This window comes from Drosophila willistoni, unplaced genomic scaffold (assembly GCF_018902025.1).
Source record: "Drosophila willistoni isolate 14030-0811.24 unplaced genomic scaffold, UCI_dwil_1.1 Seg707, whole genome shotgun sequence".
Lineage (NCBI taxonomy): Eukaryota > Metazoa > Arthropoda > Insecta > Diptera > Drosophilidae > Drosophila > Drosophila willistoni.
In genome coordinates, this window is record NW_025814615.1 from 1 (window position 1) to 16346 (window position 16346).

Here is a 16346-nt window from a genome sequence, read left to right on the forward strand (position 1 = left end):
ATTCAATCACTTATGTTAAACTAAGACATTTCGCAGCATTCGTTTGGGTTAAGATTTTATTGAAGGAATTGATATATGCCAGTAAAATGGTGTATTTTTAATTTCTTTCAATAAAAATATTATTGACGTAATGAAATAAACAAACAATTTAATAATCACTCTAAGCGGTGGATCACTCGGCTCATGGGTCGATGAAGAACGCAGCAAACTGTGCGTCATCGTGTGAACTGCAGGACACATGAACATCGACATTTTGAACGCATATCGCAGTCCATGCTGTTATGGTACTTTAATTAATTTTAGAGTGCTGCTTGGACTACATATGGTTGAGGGTTGTAAGACTATGCTAAATAAGTTGTTTTAATATTTTACGAAATATTAAAGCATATGGTATATTATTGGATATATATGTATATTCATAATATTAATAATAATTGAAACACATTGGCTCACATATGTATGAGAAAAACGAAGATGTATAAGTTTCTTTTTCAAATCAAATGATACTGAGGAATGTCTAGCATAAAAAATATTAAATTTTCAATATTAATTCAATATTATATTTCAATATTAGATATGAAATGAAAATATAATTGTGTCATAATATTATTCTTCACTTAAAGTAAAATTAACAATGGTTTTAATATATTAAATAATATATTTGTGTGTATATACAACCTCAACTCATATGGGACTACCCCCTGAATTTAAGCATATTAATTAGGGGAGGAAAAGAAACTAACAAGGATTTTCTTAGTAGCGGCGAGCGAAAAGAAAATAGTTCAGCACTAAGTCACTTTGTCTTTATGGCAAATGTGAGATGCAGTGTATGGAGCATCAATATTCTAGTATGAGAAATTAATGATTTAAGTCCTTCTTAAATGAGGCCATTTACCCATAGAGGGTGCCAGGCCCGTATAACGTTAATGATTACTAGATGGTGTTCCAAAGAGTCGTGTTGCTTGATAGTGCAGCACTAAGTGGGTGGTAAACTCCATCTAAAACTAAAAGAAAAGAAACTCTGAATAGAGAGTTAAATAGTACGTGAAACTGCTTAGAGGTTAAGCCCGATGAACCTGAATATCCATTATGGAAAATTCATCATTAGAGTTTTAATATTTTAATAATATTATAATAATAGTGTGCATTTTTTCCATATAAGGACATTGTAATCTATTAACATAAACCAAATTTATCATAAAATATGACTTATAGTTTATTTAAATTATTTTGCTTGCATTTTAACATAGAATAAATGTCATTAATTTGATAAAGTGTTGATAGATTTATATGAATACAGTGCGTTAATTTTTCGGAATTATATAATAGCATGATTATCATTGATTTTCTGTGTTTATTATATGCACTTGTATGATTAACAATGCGAAAGATTCAGGATACCTTCGGGACCCGTCTTGAAACACGGACCAAGGAGTCTAACATATGTGCAAGTTATTGGGATATAAACCTAATAGCATAATTAACTTGACTAATAATGGGATTAGTTTTTTAACTATTTATAGATAATTAACACAATCCCGGGGCGTTCTATATAGTTATGTATAATGATATTTATATTATTTATACCTCTAACTGGAACGTACCTTGAGCATATATGCTGTGACCCGAAAGATGGTGAACTGTACTTGATCAGGTTGAAGTCAGGGGAAACCCTGATGGAAGACCGAAACAGTTCTGACGTGCAAATCGATTGTCAGAATTGAGTATAGGGGCGAAAGACCAATCGAACCATCTAGTAGCTGGTTCCTTCCGAAGTTTCCCTCAGGATAGCTGGTGCATTTAAATGTTATATAAAATAATCTTATCTGGTAAAGCGAATGATTAGAGTCCTTAGGGTCGAAACGATCTTAACCTATTCTAAACTTTAAATGGGTAAGAACCTTAACTTTCTTGATATGAAGTTTAAGGTTATGATATATTGTGCCCAGTGGGCCACTTTTGGTAAGCAGAACTGGCGCTGTGGGATGAACCAAACGTAATGTTACGGTGCCCAAATTAACAACTCATACAGAAACCATGAAAGGCGTTGGTTGCTTAAAACAGCAGGACGGTGATCATGGAAGTCGAAATCCGCTAAGGAGTGTGTAACAACTCACCTGCCGAAGCAACTAGCCCTTAAAATGGATGGCGCTTAAGTTGTATACCTATACATTACCGCTAAAGTAGATGATTTATATTATTTATAATATAAATTTTGAAACTTTAGTGAGTAGGAAGGTACAATGGTGTGCTTAGAAGTGTTTGGCGTAAGCCTGCATGGAGCCGCCATTGGTACAGATCTTGGTGGTAGTAGCAAATAATCGAATGAGACCTTGGAGGACTGAAGTGGAGAAGGGTTTCGTGTGAACAGTGGTTGATCACGAGTTAGTCGGTCCTAAGTTCAAGGCGAAAGCCGAAAATTTTCAAGTTTTAAAAATGTCAAATGAAATAATAAATAATAAAACACTTGAATAATTTTGAACGAAAGGGAATACGGTTCCAATTCCGTAACCTGTTGAGTATCCGTTTGTTATTAATATGGGCCTCGTGCTCATCCTGGCAACAGGAACGACCATAAAGAAGCCGTCGAGAGGTATCGGAAGAGTTTTCTTTTCTGTTTTATAGCCGTACTACCATGGAAGTCTTTCGCAGAGAGATATGGTAGATGGGCTAGAAGAGCATGACATATACTGTTGTGTCGATATTTTCTCCTCGGACCTTGAAAATTTATGGTGGGGATACGCAAACTTCTCAACAGGCCGTACCAATATCCGCAGCTGGTCTCCAAGGTGAAGAGTCTCTAGTCGATAGAATAATGTAGGTAAGGGAAGTCGGCAAATTAGATCCGTAACTTCGGGATAAGGATTGGCTCTGAAGATTGAGATAGTCGGGCTTGATTGGGAAACAATAACATGGTTTATGTGCTCGTTCTGGGTAAATAGAGTTTCTATCATTTATGATAGTTATTTGTTCCCCGGATAGTTAGTTACGTAGCCAATTGTGGAACTTTCTTGCTAAAATTTTTAAGAATACTAATTTTTAATTAGTTCTTTTAAATTATAACGATTATCAATTAACAATCAATTCAGAACTGGCACGGACTTGGGGAATCCGACTGTCTAATTAAAACAAAGCATTGTGATGGCCCTAGCGGGTGTTAACACAATGTGATTTCTGCCCAGTGCTCTGAATGTCAAAGTGAAGAAATTCAAGTAAGCGCGGGTCAACGGCGGGAGTAATTAATTGCTCCGATGGAGTGAGGAAGAAGCGTGGATGATGGCGAGAAAGGAGGTGGAGCTCGAAGCAAGTGGTAATTTGAGATTTCCTAATAAGAAGCTAGCGGAAGTATTTACTCACCGTAGCTCCGAAGCAATTAAATGTTTTCGGAAGAGGGGTGAATATAAGGCAAAACTGGAGCAGATAAGAGGGCAATCTACTCCCACCCCAGAAGCGTTGGAATCAATTACCTCACAGCGTCGCCCTAGTTTACTCGAGCGAAACCACCAAGTATCATCGTCGGAAGCGCAACCAATCAATCCATCAGAAGAACAGTCGAACTGGGAAATCATGCGGATACTACAGGGCTATCGCCCCGTAGAATGTAGTCCCCGGTGGAGAGCCCAGGTCTTGCAAACTATCGTAGATAGGGCGCAGACCGTAGGGAAGGAAACCACTCTCCAATGCTTATCCAACTATCTCCTGGAAGTATTTCCATTACCAAACGAACCACACACCATCGGTCGGAGCAATTTGCGAAGACCTCGAACTAGGAGACAGTTAAGACAACAAGAGTACGCACAGGTTCAGCGTCGTTGGGATAAGAATACTGGGAGATGCATTAAATCCTTGCTTGATGGAACAGATGAGTCGGTTATGCCAAACAAAGAGATAATGGAACCCTATTGGAAACAAGTAATGACGAATCCCAGCACATGCTCTTGCGATAACACAAGATTCCGTATGGAACATTCGCTTGAGACGGTTTGGTCAGCGATAACGCCACGCGACCTGAGGGAAAATAAGTTAAAGTTGTCAAGTGCTCCGGGTCCTGACGGTATCACTCCAAGAACAGCCAGGAGTGTACCCTTAGGCATTATGCTACGCATAATGAACCTGATTCTCTGGTGCGGCAAAATACCATTCTCTACCCGACTGGCCAGAACTATCTTCATTCCGAAGACTGTGACGGCAAATCGACCGCAAGACTTTCGTCCAATAACAGTCCCCTCGGTTTTGGTCAGGCAATTAAACGCTGTTCTGGCTTCTCGATTGGCTTCTAAAGTCAACTGGGATCCAAGGCAGCGCGGTTTCCTACCTACCGATGGGTGTGCTGATAATGCGACGTTGGTTGATCTCATTTTGCGGGAGCACCATAAACGGTGGAAGTCATGTTACCTTGCGACGGTGGATGTCAGCAAGGCTTTTGACTCAGTATCACACCAGGCCATTATCAAGACTTTACAGGCCTATGGTGCTCCAACAAACTTTGTCAGCTTCATAGAAGAACAGTATAAGGGCGGCGGAACCTCCCTCAATGGGGCAGGATGGAGTTCAGAGGTGTTTATACCCGCGCGGGGCGTTAAGCAAGGTGACCCTCTGTCTCCACTATTATTTAATCTTATCATTGATAGATTACTTAGGTCCTACCCCAGAGAGATTGGTGCCAAAGTCGGAAATACCATGACAAGCGCGGCAGCGTTCGCGGATGATCTGGTGCTATTTGCGGAAACTCCGATGGGGCTTCAAACATTGTTGGATACCACGGTAGGCTTCCTAGCCTCCGTGGGACTCTCCCTTAATGCTGATAAGTGTTTCACTGTCAGTATAAAGGGGCAAGCCAAGCAGAAGTGTACTGTCGTAGAACGACGGAGCTTTTGTGTAGGGGAGCGCGAGTGTCCTTCATTGAAGCGTACTGAAGAGTGGAAGTATTTAGGTATCCGGTTCACTGCGGATGGGCGGGCTCGGTATAGTCCAGCAGACGACCTCGGTCCGAAGCTGTTAAGATTAACAAGAGCCCCTCTGAAACCACAACAGAAGTTATTTGCACTTAGGACTGTCCTTATCCCACAACTCTATCACCAACTAACACTTGGGAGTGTGATGATAGGCGTCCTAAGAAAATGTGACAGATTGGTACGGCAATTCGTAAGGAGATGGTTAGATCTCCCACTGGATGTACCAGTTGCGTACTTTCACGCCCCCCACACTTGTGGGGGTCTCGGGATTCCGTCAATTAGTTGGATAATACCGATGCTGCGTCTGAAGTGATTGAGCAATATTAAATGGCCCCACCTCGAACAATCCGAGGTAGCTAGCTCTTTCATTGACGACGAATTGCAAAGGGCTCGAGATAGATTAAAGGCGGAAAATGTGCAGCTGTGTTCGCGTCCAGAGATTGACTCGTATTTCGCAAATAGGTTGTACATGTCTGTTGATGGTTGCGGTCTCCGTGAAGCAGGTCATTATGGCCCGCAACATGGATGGGTGAGTCAGCCCACGCGCTTGCTAACAGGAAAGGAATATTTGCACGGTGTCAAATTGCGGATAAATGCCCTACCCTCGAAGTCTCGTACGACGAGGGGAAGGCACGAATTGGAGAGACGGTGTCGTGCAGGATGTGATGCTCCCGAGACAACAAACCACATCTTGCAAAAATGCTATCGTACGCACGGGAGGCGGGTAGCTAGACACAACAGCGTAGTAAATGCCGTCAAGCGGGGACTTGAACGGAAAGGCTGCGTTGTCCATGTCGAACCAAGTCTGCAATGCGACTCGGGCTTAAATAAACCAGACCTGGTGGGAATCCGACAGAATCACATTTATGTGATAGACGTTCAGGTTGTGACAGACGGACATTCCTTAGACCAAGCGCACCAGCGCAAGGTCGAAAGGTACGACAGAGCTGACATAAGATCACAAATGCGGCGATTTTTCGGAGTGACAGGTGAAATCGAGTTTCATTCCGTTACACTCAACTGGAGAGGAATCTGGAGTGGTCAGTCGGTAAAACGATTGATTGCAAAAGATCTCCTCATCGCTGAAGATACCAAACTCATCAGCGTCAGAGCAGTAAATGGCGGAGTGACGTCTTTTAAATATTTCATGTATTGTGCTGGGTATACTCGAAGCTAGATGTACTAACCTCTAGTTTCTCTATACTTTTGCCTGCTACCTTGGCATTACATCTAAAAAGGTACAAACATCGCATTGTCAAAAAGAGGTGGTTTTAGTACGTAGGCGCTGTGGGACTTCATTGTCCCGATGATGCAGCGAATCGTGCATACGAGATTGTCCAGTAGTTGGTTGCTCGTATCTTTAGAAGATTTCCTTCCTCGGCGATCAAAAAAAAAAAAAAAAAAAAAAAAAAAAAAAAAAAAATAGCCAAATGCCTCGTCATCTAATTAGTGACGCGCATGAATGGATTAACGAGATTCCTACTGTCCCTATCTACTATCTAGCGAAACCACAGCCAAGGGAACGGGCTTGGAATAATTAGCGGGGAAAGAAGACCCTTTTGAGCTTGACTCTAATCTGGCAGTGTAAGGAGACATAAGAGGTGTAGAATAAGTGGGAGATATTATTCCTTGTGTTTGATATCGCCAATGAAATACCACTACTCTTATTGTTTCCTTACTTACTTGATTAAATGGAACGTGTATCATTTCCTAGCCATTATACGGATATATTTATTATATCTTATGGTATTGGGTTTTGATGCAAGCTTCTTGATCAAAGTATCACGAGTTTGTTATATAATCGCAAACAAATTCTTTAATGAGAGAGTGCATTTATGTATTTTTAATTTGAAATATTTGGTATAACTCCAATTACTCAGGTATGATCCAATTCAAGGACATTGCCAGGTAGGGAGTTTGACTGGGGCGGTACATCTCTCAAATAATAACGGAGGTGTCCCAAGGCCAGCTCAGTGCGGACAGAAACCACACATAGAGCAAAAGGGCAAATGCTGACTTGATCTCGGTGTTCAGTACACACAGGGACAGCAAAAGCTCGGCCTATCGATCCTTTTGGTTTAAAGAGTTTTTAACAAGAGGTGTCCGAAAAGTTACCATAGGGATAACTGGCTTGTGGCGGCCAAGCGTTCATAGCGACGTCGCTTTTTGATCCTTCGATGTCGGCTCTTCCTATCATTGTGAAGCAAAATTCACCAAGCGTTGGATTGTTCACCCATGCAAGGGAACGTGAGCTGGGTTTAGACCGTCGTGAGACAGGTTAGTTTTACTCTACTAATGACAAAACGTTGTTGCGACAGCATTCCTGCGTAGTACGAGAGGAACCGCAGGTACGGACCAATGGCACAATACTTGTTCGAGCGAACAGTGGTATGACGCTACGTCCGTTGGATTATGCCTGAACGCCTCTAAGGTCGTATCCGTGCTGGACTGCAATGATAAATAAGGGGCAATTTGCATTGTATGGCTTCTAAACCATTAAAAGTTTATTTTATAAACGACAATGGATGTGATGCCAATGTTATTTGTAACATAGTAAATTGGGAGGATCTTCGATCACCTGATGCCGCGCTAGTTACTTATTAAAACATTATTTAATACAATGACAAAGCCTAGAATCAATTGTAAACGACTTTTGTAACAGGCAAGGTGTTGTAAGTGGTTGAGCAGCTGCCATACTGCGATCCACTGAAGCTTATCCTTTGCTTGATGATTCGATTTTTTTAAATTGCTGATGTACTATTATTATATGGAAGAGTAATTCATATAATAATAAGTCCATTTCTATCCTCTTTTTTTTTAGGTAGCCAAATGTATCGTCATTTCTTTAGTGACGCAATGAATGTACTTTAAGAGATTCCTACTCTTCATGTTTAAATGGGTGAAAAAAAAAGTTATATATATATATAAGTTAAAAGAACGAATACGGCGTTTCAAACTGTGTTCGTCATAATGTAGCCAAATGAATCGTCATTTATTTAGTGACGCAATATATATATTTAAAGAGATTCCTACTGTACCTATTAAAAGGTCAAAAGAAAAAAATGTTATATGTATATAACTTTAATAAATGAAAACGGCGGTGCCAACTGTCATCTTCATAATGTTGCCAAATGAATTGTCATTTATTCAGAGACACAATAAATATATTTAAAGAAACTCCTACTGTCCATATTGAAAGGTGGAAAAATAATGTTATATGTATATAACTTAAAAGAACGAAAACGGCGGTTCCAACTGTGATCGTCATAATGTAGCCAAATGAATCGTCATTTATTTAGTGACGCAATATATATATTTAAAGAGATTCCTACTGTACCTATTAAAAGGTCAAAAGAAAAAAATGTTATATGTATATAACTTTAATAAATGAAAACGGCGGTGCCAACTGTCATCTTCATAATGTTGCCAAATGAATTGTCATTTATTCAGAGATACAATAAATATTTTTAAAGAAACTCCTACTGTCCATATTGAAAGGTGGAAAAATAATGTTATATGTATATAACTTAAAAGAACGAAAACGGCGGTTTCAACTGTGGTCGTCATAATGTAGCCAAATGAATCGTCATTTATTTAGTGACGCAATATATATATTTAAAGAGATTCCTACTGTACCTATTAAAAGGTCAAAAGAAAAAAATGTTATATGTATATAACTTTAATAAATGAAAACGGCGGTGCCAACTGTCATCTTCATAATGTTGCCAAATGAATTGTCATTTATTCAGAGATACAATAAATATTTTTAAAGAAACTCCTACTGTCCATATTGAAAGGTGGAAAAATAATGTTAATGTATATAACTTAAAAGAACGAAAACGGCGGTTTCAACTGTGGTCGTCATAATGTAGCCAAATGAATCGTCATTTATTTAGTGACGCAATATATATATTTAAAGAGATTCCTACTGTACCTATTAAAAGGTCAAAAGAAAAAAATGTTATATGTATATAACTTTAATAAATGAAAACGGCGGTGCCAACTGTCATCTTCATAATGTTGCCAAATGAATTGTCATTTATTCAGAGACACAATAAATATATTTAAAGAAACTCCTACTGTCCATATTGAAAGGTGGAAAAATAATGTTATATGTATATAACTTAAAAGAACGAAAACGGCGGTTCCAACTGTGATCGTCATAATGTAGCCAAATGAATCGTCATTTATTTAGTGACGCAATATATATATTTAAAGAGATTCCTACTGTACCTATTAAAAGGTCAAAAGAAAAAAAATGTTATATGTATATAACTTTAATAAATGAAAACGGCGGTGCCAACTGTCATCTTCATAATTTATATGAAAAAAAAAAATTTACTCAACATTAAAATTTTTCATATCATATGAAAATATATATCATAACGTATGCGATTTATTTAATTTCGCCCATTTATATTTTTTTTTTTTTTTTTTTTTTTTTTTTTTTTTTTTGGTTCTGTTTACTTTATTTAAGATCTATCCAAGGGACAATTATTAAATTTGATCAAACGTTAACATATGGCAAAAATTACAAAATGTGATGATACATACAATTTATAAATAACAATTAATAAATTTGATTAAACGTTGGCATTGGAGGACAATAAGTACGGACTGATTAGGATAATGTCAGTGTGGGTCCTAGGGGCTGCTCAGCTCAGACGGAAAGGTAGGTCCAGTGGATGGTGACGTTTAAGCCTTCTGATGTGTAAGCTATTGTCCAGCAGGTTGATTGCTAGACTGTTCTCATGATTACTCAGCCTCTCAATGCAGCTCTTCGCTCTGCTCTGAATGGTCTCGAGCACCGTCTCCACCTCCAGTTCACGGTGTAGTATTTTGTTTGTCATATAGAACGGTGCACCAGTTATCACGCGTAGGAGTTTGGACTGAAAGCTTTGAATTCTCTGGATGTTGGAGGCGCTAGCTGTGCCCCATAGTTGAATCCCGTATGCCCATATTGGTTTCAGCATCGTATTGTATAGCAGGATTTTGTTTTGGAGTCTCAACTTGGACCTGCCTCCTAGGAGCCAGTACATTTTTCCGAGCTTAGTATCCAGCTGTTTGCGTTTGTTTTTAGTATGGGAGGCCCAGGTTAGGCGCCTGTCCATGGTCAGTCCCAGGTACTTGGCTTCATCCGATCTGGGAATGAAAATTTATTGTTGAGTGGTACCTTCAAACATAAATGGTCAATTTCGAGAGTATGTGGCACAAAACCTACTTAGGTGGTGTGATGTCGAGCATGGTCAGTCATATGTAATATTGGTAAAATTCTTAAATACATATGTCTTATGCATTTATAATCGGCAATGTCTATTTATTTATTATAATGAAATTTGATGGTATTTATAAAAATACATATGAAAATTTATTGTTGAGTGGTACCTTCATATATAAATGGTCCATTTCGAGAGTATGTGGCACAAAACCTACTTAGGTGGTGTGATGTCGAGCATGGTCAGTCATATGTAATATTGGTAAAATTCTTAAATACATATGTCTTATGCATTTATAATCGGCAATGTCTATTTATTTATTTATTATAATGAAATTTGATGGTATTTATAAAAATACATATGAAAATTTATTGTTGAGTGGTACCTTCATATATAAATGGTCCATTTCGAGAGTATGTGGCACAAAACCTACTTAGGTGGTGTGATGTCGAGCATGGTCAGTCATATGTAATATTGGTAAAATTCTTAAATACATATGTCTCATGCATTTATAATCTGCAATGTCTATTTATTTATTTATTATAATGAAATTTGATGGTATTTATAAAAATACATATGAAAATTTATTGTTGAGTGGTACCTTCATATATAAATGGTCCATTTCGAGAGTATGTGGCACAAAACCTACTTAGGTGGTGTGATGTCGAGCATGGTCAGTCATATGTAATATTGGTAAAATTCTTAAATACATATGTCTCATGCATTTATAATCGGCAATGTCTATTTATTTATTTATTATAATGAAATTTGATGGTATTTATAAAAATACATATTTTTTTTTTTTTTTTTTTTTTTGGTTCTGTTTACTTTATTTAAGATCTATCCAAGGGACAATTATTAAATTTGATCAAACGTTAACATATGGCAAAAATTACAAAATGTGATGATACATACAATTTATAAATAACAATTAATAAATTTGATTAAACGTTGGCATTGGAGGACAATAAGTACGGACTGATTAGGATAATGTCAGTGTGGGTGTCATTTATTTAGTGACGCAATATATATATTTAAAGAGATTCCTACTGTACCTATTAAAAGGTCAAAAGAAAAAAATGTTATATGCGGTGCCAACTGTCATCTTCATAATTTATATGAAAAAACAAAAAATGTACTCAACATTTAAAATTTTTCATATCATATGAAAATATATATCATAACGTATGGGATTTATTTCATTTCGCCCATTCATATGAAAAAAAAAAAAAATTACTCAACATTAAAATTTTTCATATCATATGAAAATATATCATAACGTATGCGATTTATTTAATATCGCCCATTTATATGAAAAAAAAAAAAATTTACTTAACACTTAAAATTTTTCATAAAATGTATCATCACATTTTGTAATTTTTGCCATATGTTAACGTTTGATCAAATTTAATAATTGTCCCTTGGATAGATCTTAAATAAAGTAAACAGAACCAAAAAAAAAAAAAAAAAAAAAAAAAAAAAAAAAAAATATCATATGAAAATATATATCATAACGTATGCGATTTATTTAATTTCGCCCATTTATATGAAAAAAAAAAATTTACTCAACATTTAAAATTTTTCATATCATATGAAAATATATCATAACGTATCCGATTTATTTAATATCGCCATCCACTGGACCTACCTTTCCGTCTGAGCTGAGCAGCCCCTAGGACCCACACTGACATTATCCTAATCAGTCCGTACTTATTGTCCTCCAATGCCAACGTTTAATCAAATTTATTAATTGTTATTTATAAATTGTATGTATCATCACATTTTGTAATTTTTGCCATATGTTAACGTTTGATCAAATTTAATAATTGTCCCTTGGATAGATCTTAAATAAAGTAAACAGAACCAAAAAAAAAAAAAAAAAAAAAAAAAAAAAAAAAAAAATATATATGAAAAAAAAAAAAATTTACTCAACATTTAAAATTTTTCATATCATATGAAAATATATCATAACGTATGCGATTTATTTAATTTCGCCCATTTATATGAAAAAAAAAAAAATTTACTCAACATTTAAAATTTTTCATATCATATGAAAATATATCATAACGTATGGGATTTATTTAATATCGCCCATATATATGAAAAAAAAAAAAAATTACTCAACATTCAAAATTTCTCATATCATATGAAAATATATCATAACGTATGCGATTTATTTAATATCGCCCATTTATATGAAAAAAAAAAAAATTTACTTAACATTTAAAATTTTTCATATCATATGAAAATATATATCATAACGTATGGGATTTATTTAATTTCGCCCATTTATATGAAAAAAAAAAAAATTTACTCAACATTTAAAATTTTTCATATCATATGAAAATATATCATAACGTATGCGATTTATTTAATATCGCCCATATATATGAAAAAAAAAAAAAAAAATTACTCAACATTGAAAATTTCTCATATCATATGAAAATATATCATAACGTATGGGATTTATTTAATATCGACCATATATATGAAAAAAATTTTACTAAAAACTAAAAATATTAATATCGCCCATTTATCGTATGGGAACATCCATATCATATGGGAATATGCATATCACACACGAATGTTTTATACTTTGGTGATTTCTTAAAAACGCCCATTTATTGTATGGGGAAAAAATGTTAATTTATTATTGAGTGGTACTTTCAAACATAAATGGTCAATTTCGAGAGTATGTGGCACAAAACCTACTTAGGTGGTGTGATGTCGAGCATGGTCAGTCATATGTAATATTGGTAAAATTCTTAAATACATATGTCTTATGCATTTATAATCGGCAATGTCTATTTATTTATTTATTATAATGAAATTTAATGGTATTTATAAAAATACATATGAAAATTTATTGTTGAGTGGTACCTTCATATATAAATGGTCCATTTCGAGAGTATGTGGCACAAAACCTACTTAGGTGGTGTGATGTCGAGCATGGTCAGTCATATGTAATATTGGTAAAATTCTTAAATACATATGTCTTATGCATTTATAATCGGCAATGTCTATTTATTTATTTATTATAATGAAATTTGATGGTATTTATAAAAATACATATGAAAATTTATTGTTGAGTGGTACCTTCATATATAAATGGTCCATTTCGAGAGTATGTGGCACAAAACCTACTTAGGTGGTGTGACGTCGAGCATGGTCAGTCATATGTAATATTGGTAAAATTCTTAAATACATATGTCTTATGCATTTATAATCGGCAATGTCTATTTATTTATTTATTATAATGAAATTTGATGGTATTTATAAAAATACATATGAAAATTTATTGTTGAGTGGTACCTTCATATATAAATGGTCCATTTCGAGAATATGTGGCACAAAACCTACTTAGGTGGTGTGATGTCGAGCATGGTCAGTCATATGTAATATTGGTAAAATTCTTAACTACATATGTCTCATGCATTTATAATCGGCAATGTCTATTTATTTATTTACTATAATGAAATTTGATGGTATTTATAAAAATACATATGAAAATTTATTGTTGAGTGGTACCTTCAACATAAATGGTCATTTCGAGAGTATGTGGCACAAAACCTACTTAGGTGGTGTGATGTCGAGCATGGTCAGTCATATGTAATATCGGTACATTTCTCAAATACATATGTCTCATGCATTTATAATCGGCAATGTCTATTTATTTATTTATTATAATGAAATTTGATGGTATTTATAAAAATACATATGAAAATTTATTGTTGAGTGGTACCTTCATATATAAATGGTCCATTTCGAGAGTATGTGGCACAAAACCTACTTAGGTGGTGTGATGTCGAGCATGGTCAGTCATATGTAATATTGGTAAAATTCTTAAATACATATGTCTTATGCATTTATAATCGGCAATGTCTATTTATTTATTTATTATAATGAAATTTGATGGTATTTATAAAAATACATATGAAAATTTATTGTTGAGTGGTACCTTCATATATAAATGGTCCATTTCGAGAGTATGTGGCACAAAACCTACTTAGGTGGTGTGATGTCGAGCATGGTCAGTCATATGTAATATTGGTAAAATTCTTAAATACATATGTCTTATGCATTTATAATCGGCAATGTCTATTTATTTATTTATTATAATGAAATTTGATGGTATTTATAAAAATACATATGAAAATTTATTGTTGAGTGGTACCTTCATATATAAATGGTCCATTTCGAGAGTATGTGGCACAAAACCTACTTAGGTGGTGTGATGTCGAGCATGGTCAGTCATACGTAATATTGGTAAAATTCTTAAATACATATGTCTTATGCATTTATAATCGGCAATGTCTATTTATTTATTTATTATAATGAAATTTGATGGTATTTATAAAAATACATATGAAAATTTATTATTGAGTGGTACTTTCAAACATAAATGGTCAATTTCGAGAGTATGTGGCACAAAACCTACTTAGGTGGTGTGATGTCGAGCATGGTCAGTCATATGTAATATTGGTAAAATTCTTAAATACATATGTCTTATGCATTTATAATCGGCAATGTCTATTTATTTATTTATTATAATGAAATTTGATGGTATTTATAAAAATACATATGAAAATTTATTGTTGAGTGGTACCTTCATATATAAATGGTCCATTTCGAGAGTATGTGGCACAAAACCTACTTAGGTGGTGTGATGTCGAGCATGGTCAGTCATATGTAATATTGGTAAAATTCTTAAATACATATGTCTTATGCATTTATAATCGGCAATGTCTATTTATTTATTTATTATAATGAAATTTGATGGTATTTATAAAAATACATATGAAAATTTATTGTTGAGTGGTACCTTCATATATAAATGGTCCATTTCGAGAGTATGTGGCACAAAACCTACTTAGGTGGTGTGATGTCGAGCATGGTCAGTCATATGTAATATTGGTAAAATTCTTAAATACATATGTCTTATGCATTTATAATCGGCAATGTCTATTTATTTATTTATTATAATGAAATTTGATGGTATTTATAAAAATACATATGAAAATTTATTGTTGAGTGGTACCTTCAAACATAAATGGTCCATTTCGAGAGTATGTGGCACAAAACCTACTTAGGTGGTGTGATGTCGAGCATGGTCAGTCATATGTTATATTGGTAAAATTCTTAAATTCATATGTCTTATGCATTTATAATCGGCAATGTCTATTTATTTATTTATTATAATGAAATTTGATGGTATTTATAAAAATACATATGAAAATTTATTGTTGAGTGGTACCTTCATATATAAATGGTCCATTTCGAGAGTATGTGGCACAAAACCTACTTAGGTGGTGTGATGTCGAGCATGGTCAGTCATATGTAATATTGGTAAAATTCTTAAATACATATGTCTTATGCATTTATAATCGGCAATGTCTATTTATTTATTTATTATAATGAAATTTGATGGTATTTATAAAAATACATATGAAAATTTATTGTTGAGTGGTACCTTCATATATAAATGGTCCATTTCGAGAGTATGTGGCACAAAACCTACTTAGGTGGTGTGATGTCGAGCATGGTCAGTCATATGTAATATTGGTAAAATTCTTAAATACATATGTCTTATGCATTTATAATCGGCAATGTCTATTTATTTATTTATTATAATGAAATTTGATGGTATTTATAAAAATACATATGAAAATTTATTGTTGAGTGGTACCTTCATATATAAATGGTCCATTTCGAGAGTATGTGGCACAAAACCTACTTAGGTGGTGTGATGTCGAGCATGGTCAGTCATATGTATATTGGTAAAATTCTTAAATCATATGTCTTATGCATTTATAATCGGCAATGTCTATTTATTTATTTATTATAATGAAATTTGATGGTATTTATAAAAATACATATGAAAATTTATTGTTGAGTGGTACCTTCATATATAAATGGTCCATTTCGAGAGTATGTGGCACAAAACCTACTTAGGTGGTGTGATGTCGAGCATGGTCAGTCATATGTAATATTGGTAAAATTCTTAAATACATATGTCTTATGCATTTATAATCGGCAATGTCTATTTATTTATTTATTATAATGAAATTTGATGGTATTTATAAAAATACATATGAAAATTTATTGTTGAGTGGTACCTTCATATATAAATGGTCCATTTCGAGAGTATGTGGCACAAAACCTACTTAGGTGGTGT

The 16346-nt window shown here is 34.5% G+C and overlaps 1 non-coding gene and 1 pseudogene across 1 annotated transcript; both read left to right on the forward strand.

Moving 5' to 3' along the window:
* Positions 1-156: 156 nt before the first annotated feature.
* On the forward strand, positions 157-336 carry LOC124461875. Its single transcript, XR_006955286.1, has one exon. It is a non-coding gene; the product is annotated as a 5.8S ribosomal RNA (ribosomal RNA).
* Positions 337-674: 338 nt separating this feature from the next.
* LOC124461876 lies at positions 675-7691 on the forward strand (annotated as a pseudogene).
* Positions 7692-16346: the final 8655 nt, after the last annotated feature.